General features: G+C 37.4%; 1 protein-coding gene across 1 annotated transcript in view; it reads right to left on the bottom strand.

The window, feature by feature from the left end:
• Positions 1 to 17138, bottom strand: part of LOC140161630 (uncharacterized) — a 118536-nt gene extending 101398 nt beyond the window's left edge. The window contains exon 1 of the mRNA XM_072184931.1: positions 17063 to 17138. The gene's annotated coding sequence lies outside the window, so the exon portion shown is untranslated. The remainder of the gene's footprint in view (positions 1 to 17062) is intronic.
• Between the last annotated feature and the right edge of the window lie 354 nt (positions 17139 to 17492).

The raw sequence follows: 17492 nt of genomic DNA, 5'->3' as shown, positions 1-17492 counted from the left end.
ATGAATTAGTTTATTATCCCCAGGAAGCACAACCCATACCTCTTTAAGAGGGGCTACCCTCCCTATATAACCACCTCTTTCCTAAATTACCCTTTCCCCTCCTCCTCCCCTACATTTGATATCTTCATCTCGAACTCTCCTACCCCTTCTCTTTCACTCCCAATGCTCTCTCTCATATGTTTCTCTCTCTCCCGGCCCATATCCCCCTTGCCCTTCAACCCCCCCCCCCCCACACACACACACCCCAATCTTCTCCCCTCTATCTTCTACTTTTTTGCAGTAAAAATTTCTTCCGTAAAAGTCATTAGGTTATTAGAGGTCATATAATGGCCTTCCATCGATTCTGGTACATGGGATTAAGGACATGAATCGATTTTGTTTATAGCACCTATACAATTACAGTAGTGGCCCCTTTTGTAATGTCGAATGCAAATATTTCGATGGTCTATATATTTTCACAGTGAAATCAGCTTAGGCTATTTCGTAGTCGCAAGCCAATGCTTTCAAACTAAATCAATGCTTTCAAATGTAGACTGTTTTGTTCGACTTCTCTGCTCGTGAATATTGCACTGCGAAATTTAAACATTTCTTTTGTATACTTAGATTAGGTAACTCGAAAATCCTGTAATTTTATTCGTCACACCACTTATAAGAAACTGAAACCAAAACCGAAACTACCTGTCACAAATGTTTAGTTTTAAACAAAAGGTAGAAACAAAGAGTTCGATATCTTATGATTCAAGTGGTTAGGCAGGACAATAGGAAACCACGTGACCAAAACCAAAACCAAAACTAAAACTATATATTTGAAATGAGGCGTAGCTTTTGTTTAATCTACGTAAAAATAAAGAACTTCAATTTATTAAACAAGACACACATGTGCAATTTGTTATATATATCTTCAGTGGGAATCACATGCATTTATTTTTCTGCGTGCTTCACCATAAAAAAATCCAAGTTTTGATATATTTTCTCAAAATATCAAGAGCTTTCATAAGAACCAAATACCTTGTTTGTACACATTTTAATGCATTTTTCATGCTGGTACTAAGTGTGGTCATGAAATTTACAATTATTTAGAACTTTTTGAATTTTTTACAAAAACATAACTTGTCGTCTGGAGTCGACATCCGTGTGGATATAGTTAAAGGACTTAGCAAGGCTAAAATGGACGCATCAGCTGCAATGTCAGTTTAGAAGATAACTGAATTTATCAAAGTGTCAATGAAAGGTGTTATCTTTCAAATGAATGAACAAATAAACACGTTGATGTATAACAAACAGGAATAATCAAAGAAGACGATGACGCAGACATTGATTAATGTTGATCCGTAACTATACATAGACCTACTTCAAGTGACACTAACCAGTAAAACTAGATTTATACTCAGTCGCTGAGCGAGGAGCGATTGACTTTTGACCAATAAAGTAAAACGAATTTCTCAGTTCAACAGAAAGCGCTCTATGTTTAAGAAATCTATTCAATTTACAACCTGTATTCTTCATAATTAAAACACTAAAACACGGTCAAATCAAATATATTCGAACCAGTTTCTTTTCCTCTTTTATAGCATAAAATATGAGGACTGAAATATATTTTGCTTTGGATGTAGGGCACACACAGATCAGAGACTTAAATATCTAAATATTTTAGCTTCCGAACCCGTTTCCTACTGATAGTTAGTCGCATTCATTAAAATAGGATGCATATGCTATGACGATGCTTCCAAACCTGGACACAGTATCTAAATATGCATAGCATAGAGGATACATCATTCTGGTTTGGAAGGTAGGTGGTTTTCAATCATCAAAGGACAATGCATGGCGGATGCTGTGTTGTCATTAGGGATGCGGATATATTTATTTTTTTATCAATCTACTAGAATCAGAACTAGAATCATGACATGCGATTAAAGGACGAGGCTGTTCCGATTGCTTGCCTCATCTTCATTATGTCAAAATTAGGCAGGAAGGCGGTCAGGTTTTACTTGTAGAAACGAAAGTAGTGTCTCTTAAATTCGAATAAAACTGCAATGGGACACGCTGCAGATGCGACGCCAGGCAAGCCCCTGACAGAAAGTTATCATCGGTCAGGTCGTCATACCGGTGCAAACTCGTTACACCAGTCGCCACCCAAAGAAACAACTTTAAAGTATTTATTCGACCACATGCTAGCAAGAACTGTTATAAACATTTGTACTTTCCGAAGACCATGAAACATAATATACCAGAACATCTTGAGAACATTACTTGAACTATAAACTTCAAAGACCAAGCAACAACATCTCCGTGACTAATCAACCTTTTACACCGTCACATTCCTTCACGGATGGCTTCCACAGAAGTATCCAGTCAAAGTCTAAGTCCAAATGGATTTCAAAAGTATGAGATCTTCAGACTTGAATGTACATATCGAAAAAATCTTTTTCCAACAGTTCATACTTTTGTGAAACAATGCAAATAAGCAACAGAAGAAACATACTTGTCGAGTACATATAGCTGCAGTCAGTCAGTGTTAGCCCCTGACTGTAACAATTCGTCTCGGTGTTGTTTTAATATCCTCAATTTACGTACAGACATGATCTGCACCCTCTGGCAGCGGACATGATGGAAGTAATCTGATTCTGATATCTGCGCAAAATAAAATGCAGCGTGAAGAGCGGTATCTAGCCGATTTTTGCGCTCTATAGATGTACACTATTGTTATTATTACCCTCCCTTAAGTTGCGCACTTGCCCCATATATAGTTCCGTCGAAAACTCTCAGGATTTCTACGAGTGTAAGACTTTTGTCTGCCTCGATAGGAAATGGTCTATTCAATTTGAAATCCACACTCCCTCAGTTGTGGAGCATTTAGCTAAAGTCTTTCACAGAGGGAGTATGGATTTTAGATAGGAGAGATCATTGGGTAACCTCTACTTAATACTCAGTCCAGTTGTGGAAGATATAGATAAAACCACATACAGAGAGAGCATGGGTTTAAAAATAATTAACCGTAGACAATTCCATTGAAAGAAAAAACATTCATTCATTCATTCATTCATTCATTCATTCATTCATTCATTCATTCATTCATATTTTATTTTCATCAATCATCAACATCAATATACAAGTGATACTAATAGCTCAACAAAGTAATAAAATTAAATGTAAACAAGAGTCATTGGTATAAATAAATATCAATACATTTAGGCATATTCCTCTGTGAGAGACTTTTTTTTAATCTTCCCGATTTCAGATGGTAGATTTCAAAAAGAATAGCCAAATAAAAACACTATTCTTGATTATTGCGACTCTTTTGATCCTGCACATGTATTATCTGATTTAGTTCGATACGTTGTCTGAACAAAGTTATAGGATGTTGATATCAGGACCAACTTAAAGGCCCACTAAGCGATTTGCTGCACCAAAACACACTAAAATTGATCAAAGTTCAGATTTTTTTTGTATTTTTAGAACAAGTATCTCTCAAAGACACACTCAAATATTTTTTTTAAAAGCGCAGTGATTTATAGTTCACAACGCCTAGACGGTTATCCACAAGCCTCAGCACACAATTACAAACCGATTTCAAAAAACACCCGGAGTTAACTGCTCAGATACTCAAGGTCACGGTTAATCCTAAGAGCCCTTTTGGCAGCTTCTTGACGTCATTTGGAGGGAAATCAGATTTTTTTCAAACAGCTACGTGCATCTGGGATGTCAGGAAATTGAGATACTGGGCTAGATTCGGTAACTCTTGCGACATGTGTTAACAAGATTGAAAAGTAGCAAAATCAATGTTTTTTTTAAATACTTTGATACATATCTTCTTTGTAAAATGTTTTTAATAACACAAATTGCTTTAAAAATGGTTGAACTACGCAGTATGTCACTGAATCAATGTTGAATGCACTCTACTAATTCCTTGGCATTCGAATCGTAAGATAAAGACATTTCTAAAGGATTGAAGTGGTTCAGGTCAACTTTGGTGAATACGCTGAAAGCAATGTCTGTCGGATCTGTCAAATAATGTTATCCCTCTTCCTTATAATCTCTTCACGTGGAATGCTAAACTACATCAAGTGCAATGGTCTTTCAAGAATAATTAAGCATGTACAGTTGATTTAATCCTTTGCGTGCTGGTTATAGACTTCGGGGACGAGGAAATTTTCGACATAGAAGTTTCAGGTAACAACTTCAGGTAACCTTTTCCTCAGGCTTGAAAAGCTTTTTTTTTTTTGTTTCAATATCAATGTTACCTTTTACGATTGTAACCACGTTGGATTTTTGTTCCTTATCATGTGAACGTTTATCATTACCAGAAGCTAAACTGTTTGTTAACAATGCAAATGCGTATGGTTGTGCTTACATAAATCAAATTGAAAACATCAAAAGATGACAAATTGTCTGTAATATATTTCACATTCTGACATACAGTCTTTGGATACATTTTCTCTGGTGATCTCTTGACAAAATGTTTCATTCAAAAGTCAAATGATCTTCCTGGACTGGCGAACACTAGACCAAGTAGGCGGCTATTAAACATTGTTTCTTTGCATTTATGAATCATTATTCCGGTACTTTAAGAAAGATAAATTTCGTTTACATCATGTACCGTCTAAATTTATAAGTAATTCATGACTTGCGTTGGACAGGCTTTAAATAGGCCAATAAATTAAATAGATTTCTAGATTCACATGATTCATGAGTTTTAATGCAAATTTAGCAACATTTGACGAAGCTTAGGTCAATTTGACACGATATCTGAACGACATTTGACTAGAAAATCGTGTGTGTTCTTATATTACTAGGAATATGATCAAAATGCTAGACAGTTGAACTTCACATATCTACAACATATCGAGGGTTGAGAGCCAGAAAGCCTCAACTCACAATCACCTGCTCCCACAAAATGAGCATAAAGTCGCCAGGGCACTATATCATGACAAAATTCAATAGAAAACAAAAGACATTGTGGAGGAAATATTTTCGAAGCCCAACGCAAGGAACTAACTTTATGCTCATTTTGTGAGGGCTGGTCATAGTAGTGAGTTACAGGTTTCTGGATCTGAACCCTTGATATGTTATTTAATAGAGGGCAATCCCATAAGGACACTCTATTGATAATAAACCGTATCGGTAGAGTAAAACAACTTCCTACATCTTATTGGATCGAGTATAGCGTTTAGCATCGGAATGGTTTTAGTCATTTCATCTACGCATGCACATCGCTCCAAGCCATGAAGATGTCTATAGAACCTGTCACAAACTGACTGATAAAGGCGGGTTGGTAACAAAGGTGATTAATGCTGCAATATTTACTGAGGCAAGCATACCGTATACGATATGTAGAATATCACCTCCGAGGAAACTGACACTCTCTAGTTAATCTTTGCTCTTTGCTTGACTGCCAGATTTGACTTCAACCATCTCTAACTTAACTGACTTCAAAATGTTACATTATCGTTTATAGAGTTGCGTTAACGATGCCATATCGTTGAGGTGATTTACAAGATAACCTATAGACAACTTTTATCACGATTGTTATTTCCTTTAATGTTTTTTATCGGAGACGCAAGCCCGTGTTTGCTTAACTTGACACACTGTGATAAAATATATATTTTGATGGATGCATTTTAATTGTATAAACCATTTCCCATTTTAACCCTCTCAATGTCTACACTTTTCAATTTTCTGATTTGGTCTAATCGTCTCTCCTCCTTAATTCATAACCTCCGCGTATTACGCCATTTGTGCGTCCCAATCAAATTGCTCAATAGATGATATATACGCACACCGGCGCGGAGGTTATTGATATCCATCAATGACTTCCGCGTGTGCGCATCTGCTGTGCCGGAACACTTCACGCGCACGCAACTACCATATTTGCACATGGCGTGAATGCGCAGTGCTGTAATTGGTAAGTCCGTTTTAGCCTATTCGACTTTTTGAAGGGCGAAATATAAGTTTTGATAAAAATTTCAGAGAATAAAATCTTCAGTTTTGGTTGAGGGATGAGTTCAAGATGACGGTTATGAATTCGGTTAATAACTTTGCATCAGTTATATGTCGGGCATTGTGAAAAATCTAAACATTTTGCTTTGGACCTCGGAATATTCCTCGGTTCCAAAGGCAAAATGTTTAGATTTTTCACAATGCCCTCCAAATAACTAATACGCAGTTATTAACCTATAATTCTCTCCTCTCCTCATCTCTTTTTATCTGTTCTTTTCTGCTCTCCTCTGCTTAGTTCTCCTCTCGTCTCGTCTCCTTTATCTCGTCTCTCCTCTCTTCTTTTTACACCTCATTTTCCACTACTTTTCTTCTCTTTTAATCCCTTCTTTTGTCTGTCCATTTGTTTGTTTCTGCCTTCTTCATGTCATTTTCGCCCTTATTTATCCTTTTATGCACTCTTCCGCCAATCCTCGTATTTTCGTACCGTATTACTCCTACAAAATATCGCTTGCGGGCTATATCTCCCTTGAAAAAACATTTAAAATAATAATCACAGGAATCACACGAGCAAATACGGCTTTTTAAATTCTCAAATTCCGGTGATGGTATATCATCAATGGCTGTTATATTTTTTAATGGAATGAATAGCAAGCACTACTTCATACATACACAGACACGATCTATTTGACTATTATATATATCACCTGCCTAAATCATAAGGCAGTTAAACTTACGAGTGTGCCGCAGGCGTGTAATATTGTGTATTCTTAACACCGAATATGTGTAGAAACAACATATTCATAAGACCCCTTCAAAATCAGATCAATCTGAATCGAAGGATTCCACTGAATAGTCAGATATGATATGATTCTGATTTACATGAGACTGGAACATCTCTCTAAATTCCTAAGAATAAACAGTTCGATTTGATAATAATAGGCAGCTCCATTGGAATTTTATAGTCCCTAAGAAAGATCTAACCTGAAGAGTTTCAAATAGAGTTGGTTGATGTGCTAATTCCATTTGAAATTCATACTCCCCCTGGGGAAGATATTTCCAAAATCTTCCACATGGGGAGTATGTATTTTAAATGGAGTAACCCATTTCGATAAGAATAAAGAGAGGAGATCGAGAGGAGAGTGTGAGTAGAGAAGAGGCACGAAGAGGTCAATAACCCAGGTTCTATAGTTCAAATAATAAAGAGACATCTTACGAACACGTGTTTTTAAATTGCAATATTTTATGAATTGTAAAATGAATTGCCAAATAAAGAAATACAATTGTATTAAATAAAGAATACAATATTAATTAATTGCATACGTCATTTACATAAATACGATATATTGTTTTTAATAATTAGCAGCTGTATATAAATTTAATAATAAGTGAGTAAAATATTAATATAAAGCTTTCTGCCTGGACACCAGTCCATTAGATGAAACTTATCCTGACACCAGACAACACGTATACACAACACTAACGGTAAGTCTATTAGATTAGAATCCTTTTTTAACTCTAAGCAAATCACTAACAGTTTTATTTGGAGTCGGAGAAATAAAGTTAAACTAGTCATAGATTTATCATAGTTTTATTTTGAAATGAAAATTACAACTAAAATAAAGGTTACTTAAGGGATCCAAAATGAGCGTTTATTGCGTTTCGACAGTATTTTTTGTGGGACATGAGAGCACCTCAGACCTATCGAATTGCATTCTGAATACGAAGCATGTCTTTCTGATATCAAATAATTTTCATTTTTAAAATCACAATATAATACAAATTTTATGACAAATTATAAAAAATTGATATTTTTCAAATTTTTGATATATAACAGTCCTCGAAGTAAATTATATAAATCTAATGATATATTCTTAAAGTGTATGTAGCAGGGAGGAAAAAGCCGACGGTCAATTGAAAATTTTGACCTTTCATATTGAAGATATGGATTTTTTCCCAAAAAGACCTAATTTTTTGGTGTTTTGGGAAAAAATCCATATCTTCAATACGAAAGGTCAAAATTTTCAATTGATCGTCGGCTTTTCATCCCACCTACATACACTTTAAAAGTATAAATCATCAGATTTATAAAGTTTACTTCAAGTACTGTTAAATATCAAAAATATCAATTTTAATGATTTGCCATAAAATGTGTATTAAATTGCGAATTTCAAAAATCAAAATTCTTTGATATCAGAATGATATTCTTCATATTCAGAATGCAATTCGATATGTCTGATGTGCTCTAATGTCCCAAAATAAATACTGTCCAAACGTTCATACCCCAGCCCTTAATGATAGCATAATAACATTGTATAAGTAGTATTATGATGTCGGTTCCAGCACATTTTGGCAATAATTTTACAGTTTGATATTCCGTTTATACTTTATTAGGTTTGGTTAGATACACTATGGACCACAATGGCCTCATCCCAGTGGCATAGTTCAATGTACAAATATATTGGGGTTAAAGAACTGTGCCCTGATAGATGAACATGTTGTGGATCCTATAATGATAGACAAAGATAAAAAGACTAGTTTGCATCTGACGTCATCTGTCAATCAAACTCCGAGCACGGTTTGTTTACAAGTGTCGTGATGATATGAGTTGCTGAACACGGCGGTAAAACCGGGCGCCTTATTGTTAATGTTGCACCTTTTAACATACAAACCATCTCAAAAGTTAGGTCTTAATAGTAGGAAACTTTTTTTGGTGAAGGCACCATGTCCACAATGCTTAGAAAAGTTGCTTTTTGCCTTGTAAGAGTACGTATTTTTCGCCATTCACTGCTATTCCTTTTCTCCGATCGGCACCAGCCAGATGAATCGACCTTCCTTATACGCGCTATTAGCCAATCAAGGATCGTAGAGAATTTGATTGACAGTGACGTCAGACGCAAACTAGTCTTCTGATCTTTGTCTTTCATTATAGTGATATCATGGCACTTGGATTACATTACAGTTAGTTGTTGTGGCGTTGTGGTTCATACTTTAGTGGAATTATCGTCAAATCTGTGTTGAAACTGTGTTGAAATCACAATCAAATAGAGGCGCGTATTTTGTATGTGCATAACTGTTTTTGTATCGTCTCTGAAAATAAGTCGTCCTAACGACTCTGATTTTAAAAGGCAATACAATTTTATTTTACAAGCCGGTCATGAAATTTGTCTAACAATGTATATGTGCGAAAGGTGGTATACCTTACCTTGTGCTCTATAAATCCAATATGTATTTATTAATTTATTATTTCCTTTTCTCGCCTTTTTCAGTCGGATCTCAAAGACACAGTTCTTTAACCCCAATATGTTTGTACATCCACAGAGTGACTTTTGATATGGTGGGTACAAAAACGCATACTTAGGTCAAGAAATAGATAGGGGTCAGTGAATCATGGCCTTTGGTGTGAGACCATAGTGTATGACTAAACAATCAACAATACACTCTGTCTTGTATTATGCAGGTATCTACAATTCAAGATGTTGGCTCGTGTTATGATCGTTGTTATGTTGGTAACCATGATGATTTCAGCAGAAAGTGTCCTTGGCTTGGAAGCACATGACGGACCGGGTAGGGTAATTGGGCGTTCTGGACAGGCCGGGAAAATAACACCCCGAACAAGCGATGGTAAGTAAAACGGTACAGTCTGATTTCATCACATGCTGGTTTTAGCAGGTTTACTTTTGTCTGTACATTCTGTATCAAAATGATTGGTATACTGATCAGTTTTTTGTTTTTTGGAAAGCCTGCTTCTTCTAGGCAAAATGCCACAAAGCATTGGACAATCTCAAACATACCCTCATTAACACAGGAATTGAAATGTGGCATGAATCGACAGAAATAAAGAAAAGATAATCATTGAGCGATTAGTATTTGAATATTGGCTCAAAAGTACTCGCTTATCGCTCAGCGATGGCTTCCCAACAAACAGAAAAATGTTTTAATAGCATTTAAATTTCAGGTTATATTAAGATCACGAATACGTTTTTAGAACGTTATTGTGAAATATTTTGGCAAACATTTTTAGAAAATATTTTGTCAACAGTTAAATAACAATGTGTTAGAATGTTTTGAATCACGTTATCAAAAATGTTTTATGAATGTTATGAATATTATATAAACCGACATTTAAACGTGTTCTGTAAATCGTTGTGTGTTTTCTGGGATATCAGCTTCATGTTGTGTTTTACCCGGAGTACAAACAGACTAGACTTTGTTCGGCTTATAATTGGAGAATTTTTGATTGTTTATTTTTTCACTTGTCAATAAAGCAACATAAGCGCGTTCGCAGTCACGCATGTTAGGAGTTATGAAATTTCACTAACTATAAAGCCGAACAAAGTATAACCACTGTTTGTCCGAGACAATCGCAGACTCACTATGGCCCTCAATAGCCTCATACCAATAGCTTCGTTCAATAACCTCAATTAAACAATCATAGTGTAAAATTTGACCTCAAGTTGCAGAGTATGAGTTTTTGTACCCAAATTTTTAAAGGTCATTCAATGAATGTACAGTAATGAATGTATTGGGGTTAAAGAACTGTGTCCCTGATAGATGAGCATGTTGTTGATCCTAGTGACTAGGCGTTATTTGACACTGATTGCGTTGAAGAACCGAAATAACTATCATAATATTTGCCACGGAATTGTTTGTTTGTTTCTGTGTGCTATCGGGGCTGACAACGTCATTGCATTATCCGGATTCCCCTTTTTTTTATTTCTGGTATCAAATCCCGCAACCCATCCCGTAACGACTCTCCTGAAACTGGTTTACGACAATCAGTCGATTCCATTTTGATCTATTAAAATCAATTTTGGTAAACGCAAATTATGACGAAATCATGCCCTTGTTGTGACTACATTAACAAAAAGCAAAGTAAAAAACCTAACACTGTAATATTTCTTCCTTTGTTTTTGTTTTCAGCTGGTCTTGATGTACATGCTGTAGATAACGCAGCGCGGTTAATCCCCAGGGGATCACTCACAAAAAACAAGGAAAAGGGGTGTTTTTTTTTTAGGCAAGGCAAGTTATGCGAGTGACGCATTTAGGGTCTAAAAACACTGATTTTTAAGAATAAGGGTAGTTTTCTGAAGCTGAACAACTTGTTTAGGGTACCTTTTCAAATTTTTGGTAAATTACGAGTCCAAAAAGGGTACATTTTTTCATTTTTACTAGCCAAAAAACTCATTAGGGGGTAAATTTTATATTAATTTACCTTATTAAGGACCTAAATTTGCTGGTAGGGTAAAACTTGTTTAGGGGGTGTTTAAAGAAAATTTGGTCACGCATGCGTACACTATCATACTTTAGTGGGTTAATCGGGATTATTCAATACCGGCCACACTAAGCCAGGGGTTTTCAAGTAAAGTATCTGAAGCTCCACTTTTAGAAAAACAGATTGTTGAAGCTCCATTATCCCAGTGAGCGACGTTTCTATGGAAAGCTAAATGTACAATAATTCGAAAAACACGGTTTATCGCTGATAAACCGTGGAAAAATAAACCGTGGACTCACTTAAGGGCAGTTATGTAAAAATGTAAAAAAGAGTGCGGTGTTATAATTTTATCGAATTTATGCAGTGCAAAGCCGTGTTTTTCATGGTTGGATAATTGCACAAGCCACCACATGGGTTATAGCGGAACGGTTTATTACACGGAGTAGATAAAAAAGACATGAAAGAAGACCTTTTCATAATATCGATTAATATTTCTTTATTAAGTAACTCAAGCACCGATTTGTTCTTGGTGTGGCTTTACTATCTAACAATTAAACACAAAAATACCGTATTATATATTATATTAAGGGGGTACTACACCCGTGTGGTAAATTTGTGACTATATTTGCATTTTTCTCAAAAAATAATAACACACTGGTAACAAAAGTTATGTACCGTATATTATTGGGGCAAGGAATCCAATTACTACACTGAAATTTCAGTGACTGAAGACAAGCGGTTCAGTATATGATAGAAAAAGAGGTACATCCTAGCGGTACCTTATTTCTTATCATAAATAACAAACCGCTTGTCTTGGGTCACTGAAATTCCAGTGTAGTAATTGATTCCTTGCCCTATAATAATACATAACTTTTGTTACCATTATGTTATTGTCTGTCAATTGCTTAGATACTTGGTTTTACAATAAAAACGAAATGACTTTTTGGCATTGCTTGTGACAAATAAATTTCAAATATAATAGCGCAATGTACGTTTGACGTTTCTTGTGTATACATAGTTTGTTTGATTTGCGTGCACTTCTTGCATGAAACGAGGCAGAGTTCATCAAGAATTCAAATGTTTCGGAATTTCGCTATGCTCCTAGAAATTCACTCCGATTTCTGATTTCGGATAAGGGTATTCAAGTATTAGCAGTCATTGTAAGGGACAGGCAGTTAAATTTTTAATTTAATTTTTAAAACCTCTTAAAGTTGGGCAAAATCTGCTATCGTCATAACAATAGCTCATTGATTTGATATGATGATGGTGTGAGCCGTCGTATCCGACAGATCTCCTTTCTCTCAAAGCTAGTTGAGGATTCGATGTTTTCTGCGGTGGCTGACCAATCCTGCGCGGGAACGGCAGTGTCGTTGACAGTCAGGGCAGACATAATCATTATTGCTTGGTGGAATTTGGCTTTGTGTAGCATGGCGGGCTGAGCGGGCTTCCTGGAGCGTCTTGATACGTCGTTGCTCGAATTTCCCAACACCAGCACGACAAGCGGATCGCCACTCTGGACGGGTGAGAGCCTGACTCTCCCAAGATGCAGTAGGTATATCACATGCTTTCAGACTGGATTTAAGGACATCCTTGAATCTCTTGTGTCGACCTCCTCGTGAACGCTGACCATTGACTAGCTCGCCATAAAACAGGGCCTTTGGTATCATCCATGCGAACAAGATGTCCAGCCCACTGGAGTTGACCTTTGATGAGGATTGCCTCGATACCTTCCGATTCACAGCGCTCAAGTACTGAGGTGTTTGGTACTCTGTCCTTCCATGAGATACCACAGATTTTACGAAGGCACCTTAGATGGAATTGGTCAAGTTTTCTCACATGCCGGCGATACCAGGTCCAAGAGACACTTCCATAAAGGAGGGTGGATAGCACAACTGTTCTATATACACCGAGCTTAGTACTGAGTCGGATGCCATGATCAGACCAGAGTCTGTGCTGCAACCGTCCGAAGCTGGCACTTGCTTTGCTAATTCGCGAAGTGATCTCATCATCAATACAGGCATTATGTGAGAGGAAGCCACCTAGATAGCAGAACTTCTGCACAACCTTTAGTTGATCGTCACCGATCTTGATGACTGGGTCTATAGGTGGGCTGCCTGGCTTTGGCTGGAACATCACTTCTGTTTTCTTAATGCTTATGGTAAGACCATAGCGTGTGGCTGCTCTAGCAAAGTCGTTGAGAATGCTCTGTAGATCCTCTTCGGTATAGGCAATCAGGGCGCAATCATCAGCAAATAGTAGCTCACGCAGAAGTGATAGCGACACCTTTGTCTTGGCTTTCAGGCGTTGAAGGTTGAAGATTCCACCATCGCTTCTAAACCTGATCATGACTCCTTCGTTACAGTCCTTGAAGGCATCTTGAAGCATTGCAGAGAAGATGATGCTAAACAATAGACACATCCCTGCTTGGTACCATTTGACACTGGAAATGCTTCCGATGTTGTCCCTAGGTCAGATATGCGGGCCATCATGCCATCATGAAATGAGCGGATTATCTTAACTACTCTTGATGGGCATCCTATCTTCAGTAGTAACCTTCAGAGGCCTTCACGACTGACAGAGTCGAAGGCTTTGGTGAGATCAACAAACACCATATACATGTCTAGGTTGTGTTCCCTGCATTTCTCCTGGACTTGTCTAGCTGCAAATAGCATATCTGTTGTGCCTCTGCCAGCTCTAAAGCCACATTGACTCTCTGGAAAGGTGCTATCAAGATGGGTAGTAAGACGATTGATGATCACTCTGGCGAAGATCTTACCAGCAATGCTTAACAGCGATATACCACGATGGTTGTCACAAAAGCGTATATCCCCTTTGTTCTTGTAGAGGGGTATTATCAGACCATCTTTGAAATCCTGTGGCACCTCACCTTCTGCCCAGAGTTCTTTGAAGAGCCGCGTTAGCTCGGACACAAGCTTATCTCCACCATATTTGTATACTTCTGGGGGAATGCCATCCTCGCCTGGAGCTTTGCCACTAGAAAGCTGTTTGATCGCCTTTACTGTTTCTTCAACAGTAGGTGGTTGGTCGAGCTCTTCAATTACTGGGCTTTGTGGTATTTCTGCAATTGCCTCCTCAGAGATTGTTGACTGGCGGTTGAGCAGCTGGTTGAAGTGCTGAGCCCATCTCTCTGTGATGAGTGACGGTTCCTTGATCACAGTATGTCCATCAAGGTCAAGTAGTGGGCTGGTTCCTCTGGAAGAAGGTCCATAGACTGCCTTGAGCTCGCTAAAGAACTTCTTGATATTCTTTGTGTCAGCAGTTTCCTGTAATTCCCGTGTCCTGTCACGCCACCAGTTGTCCTTCATCTCACGTAGCTTCGCTTGAGCCTTTTGCTTCACATGGTTGTAGCGGTCTTTCCTTGCCTGAGAGTCTTTGTTGTTGGCATACTCGATGTGAAGGGAGTGCAGTTCATCAAGCAGAGCGTTCACCGAGACATCGTTTTCATCAAACAGCCCAAATACATTACTTTTAATACAAATCGGCATTTATTTATTTATCAGCAAATATATCATGTGTAGCGGTAAAAAAGCTCTGTAGAGAAATAAGCACCACATTAATGTTCTATAGCCTGATCAGCATTGAGAACCCTATTTAGTCCATCCATATAATCTCAAAACATGAAATCCCTTTCTGTCTTTCTTTTGTTATAGGCTACCCTCTCTACCCGTATCTTTCAACCTTTCCTTTCTCTCCCTTGATCTATCTCCTACGTTCATGATGTATGTCTGAATTAATATCCCTCAATCAATCCCTCATGTCATGCATGTGTTTTAGTATCCTTGACGTTGGTGGCGTCTTATAGGAAGTTGGTGTTTCTAGTAGAGAATCGTATACCTCTATAGGTTCACGGCCCTTGTCCCAGTTGGCTTGTCTTTATAAGTTAGCTATACTAAATTGTCACTTTGAATGATGAAATTACAAATTATCACAAAAATACTATTTCGGGATGTTAAAATGTCAATTTCAGTTCTGTTTCATTCTTCTTGAGCCCCATTGGCGATATTACTGACGTCTTCATTATTGTATTACGTGCGTATCTATTATCAAATACCCTTTGGCCTGTACACACACTAGATAATATTATGTCAGACTCCGTGTTCAGCTGTTCTAATCAATTTTCGCACATGGTGAAGTGACATAGGACATGATGTGTGATTCACGTAATATGTGAGAGCACGTCTTTCATTATCGCATTATTTTAACACACCCTGTAGACATGTTAATTCACACAATCCGACGTGCCTTCAGTAGCGCGAGACTAATAACGTTCATTAATTTTGAAGTTAATTAGAGGTTAATAACTGCGCATCGGTTATTTGGAGGACATTGTAAAAATCTAAACATTTTGCCTTTGGAACCGAGGAATATCCTGAGGGCCGCAGGCCCGAGGGATATTCCGAGGTCCAAAGGCAAAATGTTTAGATTTTTCACACAATGCCCGACATATTCGCGATGCATTATCTTCCTTTACAAAATAACACACAATTTTCCTTAAAAATAAGCAATTTTTACGTTTTGTATTTCCAAAAATCGATCAGGCTAAATCAGGACGACCAATAGCAGAAGTGCGAATCACAATCTGTGCAAATACGGTAGCGCGCAAACCAAATGTGGCGGCCAGCGTTCTCGCAATTTGTTCGACCCACAACACGGCGCGAGCGGAGGTTACTAATATTTACGCTGACGGCGCGGAGGTCCACTCTCGAATATTAGTAACCGCGTTCAGCGTTTGACAAATAAATACAAATGATTGGATCGCCTGTATCGGGTATATTAGTGAGGTTATGAATGATGAAGGTAAACTCGGAAAAAAGTATAATAAGTACCTGACATCAATTCATGCATACCTAACCAAATCTGCTACAATTATTGACAATGTAAAAGAGCAAGGTACACCAACTTGACGTGGGGAAACAAGTATCTTCTTATTATTGATGAGATTCATCAGAATTGTTCAAAGTCAAATTAAATAAATAAGTTCTGGTACAGATCCAATAGAAATGAAAGTACTTACTAGATATATATCAGTTATATTCGCCGTTTTGAGGTGATCTGGTCATAGATTATGTCCAAAAACAAGACCGAGGGGGCATACAAATTGGACAGAATCTATGACCAGATCATCTCAAAACGGCAATCTACAAATGTGGCAACATCATCCCAGCCACCAAGGACTGTCGTCATCTAGAAACACTACAGTCAGAGTGAACAAGGTTCCTGATAGGAACTGGAATATATATAATGAGTACTTTCATTTCTGTTGGATCTGTACCAGAACTTATTTATTTAAAAAGTATCTTCTCAGTTGAAATGCTCCTGGTCATAACTACACTCTTGTGGAAATCTACACTGCTATTAATGTTATAACGTGTCTGCGTCCGGGCCTTGTGTATATTTGTATCAACCAACCGGGGGCACCTTCCCCCCTATGACGTCGTCTAGTTCTATATAAGGGAACCCTAATATGAAGACCTGAGCGCAAGAAGACCGTAAGTCCACTTGGCCCCTCAACATGTATACACTAAAGTTACGTATAATTTCTTAGGGTTTTGTAATGTTTAATACATGTTCCAGGGTGAAAACATCATGAACGTTTGTGAAAGATTTGTTTTGGCCCCTGAACATGTATAAAACATTACCAAATTATCGAAACTATACGCAACTTTAGTGTATACATGTTGAGGGGCCAAGTGGACTTACGGTCTTCTTGCGCTCAGGTCTTCATATAGAAAATAAAGTTGATTCGATTCGATTCAAGCCAATTTTATGAGGCCAGTGATAATCAGGTCGTAAGGATGCTACCTTGTATACAAACTTCTGTGAATAACAAACTTAATGATTTATTAATTTTAATCGGAATTTACACTTTTTTTTGCAAATAAAAACACTTACCTGTTATATCCACGGGTAAGAGTCATGAATGGATAAAAAACACCACAAATGTGAGGAAATCCTTTGTCTTCGCACCTGAAATGTAAAACAGAGAAACGTGTAATGATGTTTAGTGTCAAAAGAAATTAGTTTAAAAACATCCAATACCAACGTTTGTTTGATCGGCATTTTCGGAGAAAACATTCTCTGGCATCGATAGTTTGTCTTCTGACAATCCTTGAGGTTCGTGTCTTAATTTATAGGAAGTTGGTGTTTCTAATAAAGTTTGTGTTTGGTGGTGTTTCTAATAAATAATATTTCTATATCTTTTACGGCCCTGTCTCAGGTAATGGTGCAGACTCTTTCTTGATGTAGTTAGCCTCCATAAGCTCTGCGTGCTTGCCATGGGCTCAAACATAAAAGGTCCATGTTTTAAAAATTTACAATTCCA

Source organism: Amphiura filiformis, chromosome 10 (assembly GCF_039555335.1).
Source record: "Amphiura filiformis chromosome 10, Afil_fr2py, whole genome shotgun sequence".
Lineage (NCBI taxonomy): Eukaryota > Metazoa > Echinodermata > Ophiuroidea > Amphilepidida > Amphiuridae > Amphiura > Amphiura filiformis.
Note: the sequence above shows the minus strand (reverse complement) of the source record. Positions and strands in the feature narration are given on the sequence as shown.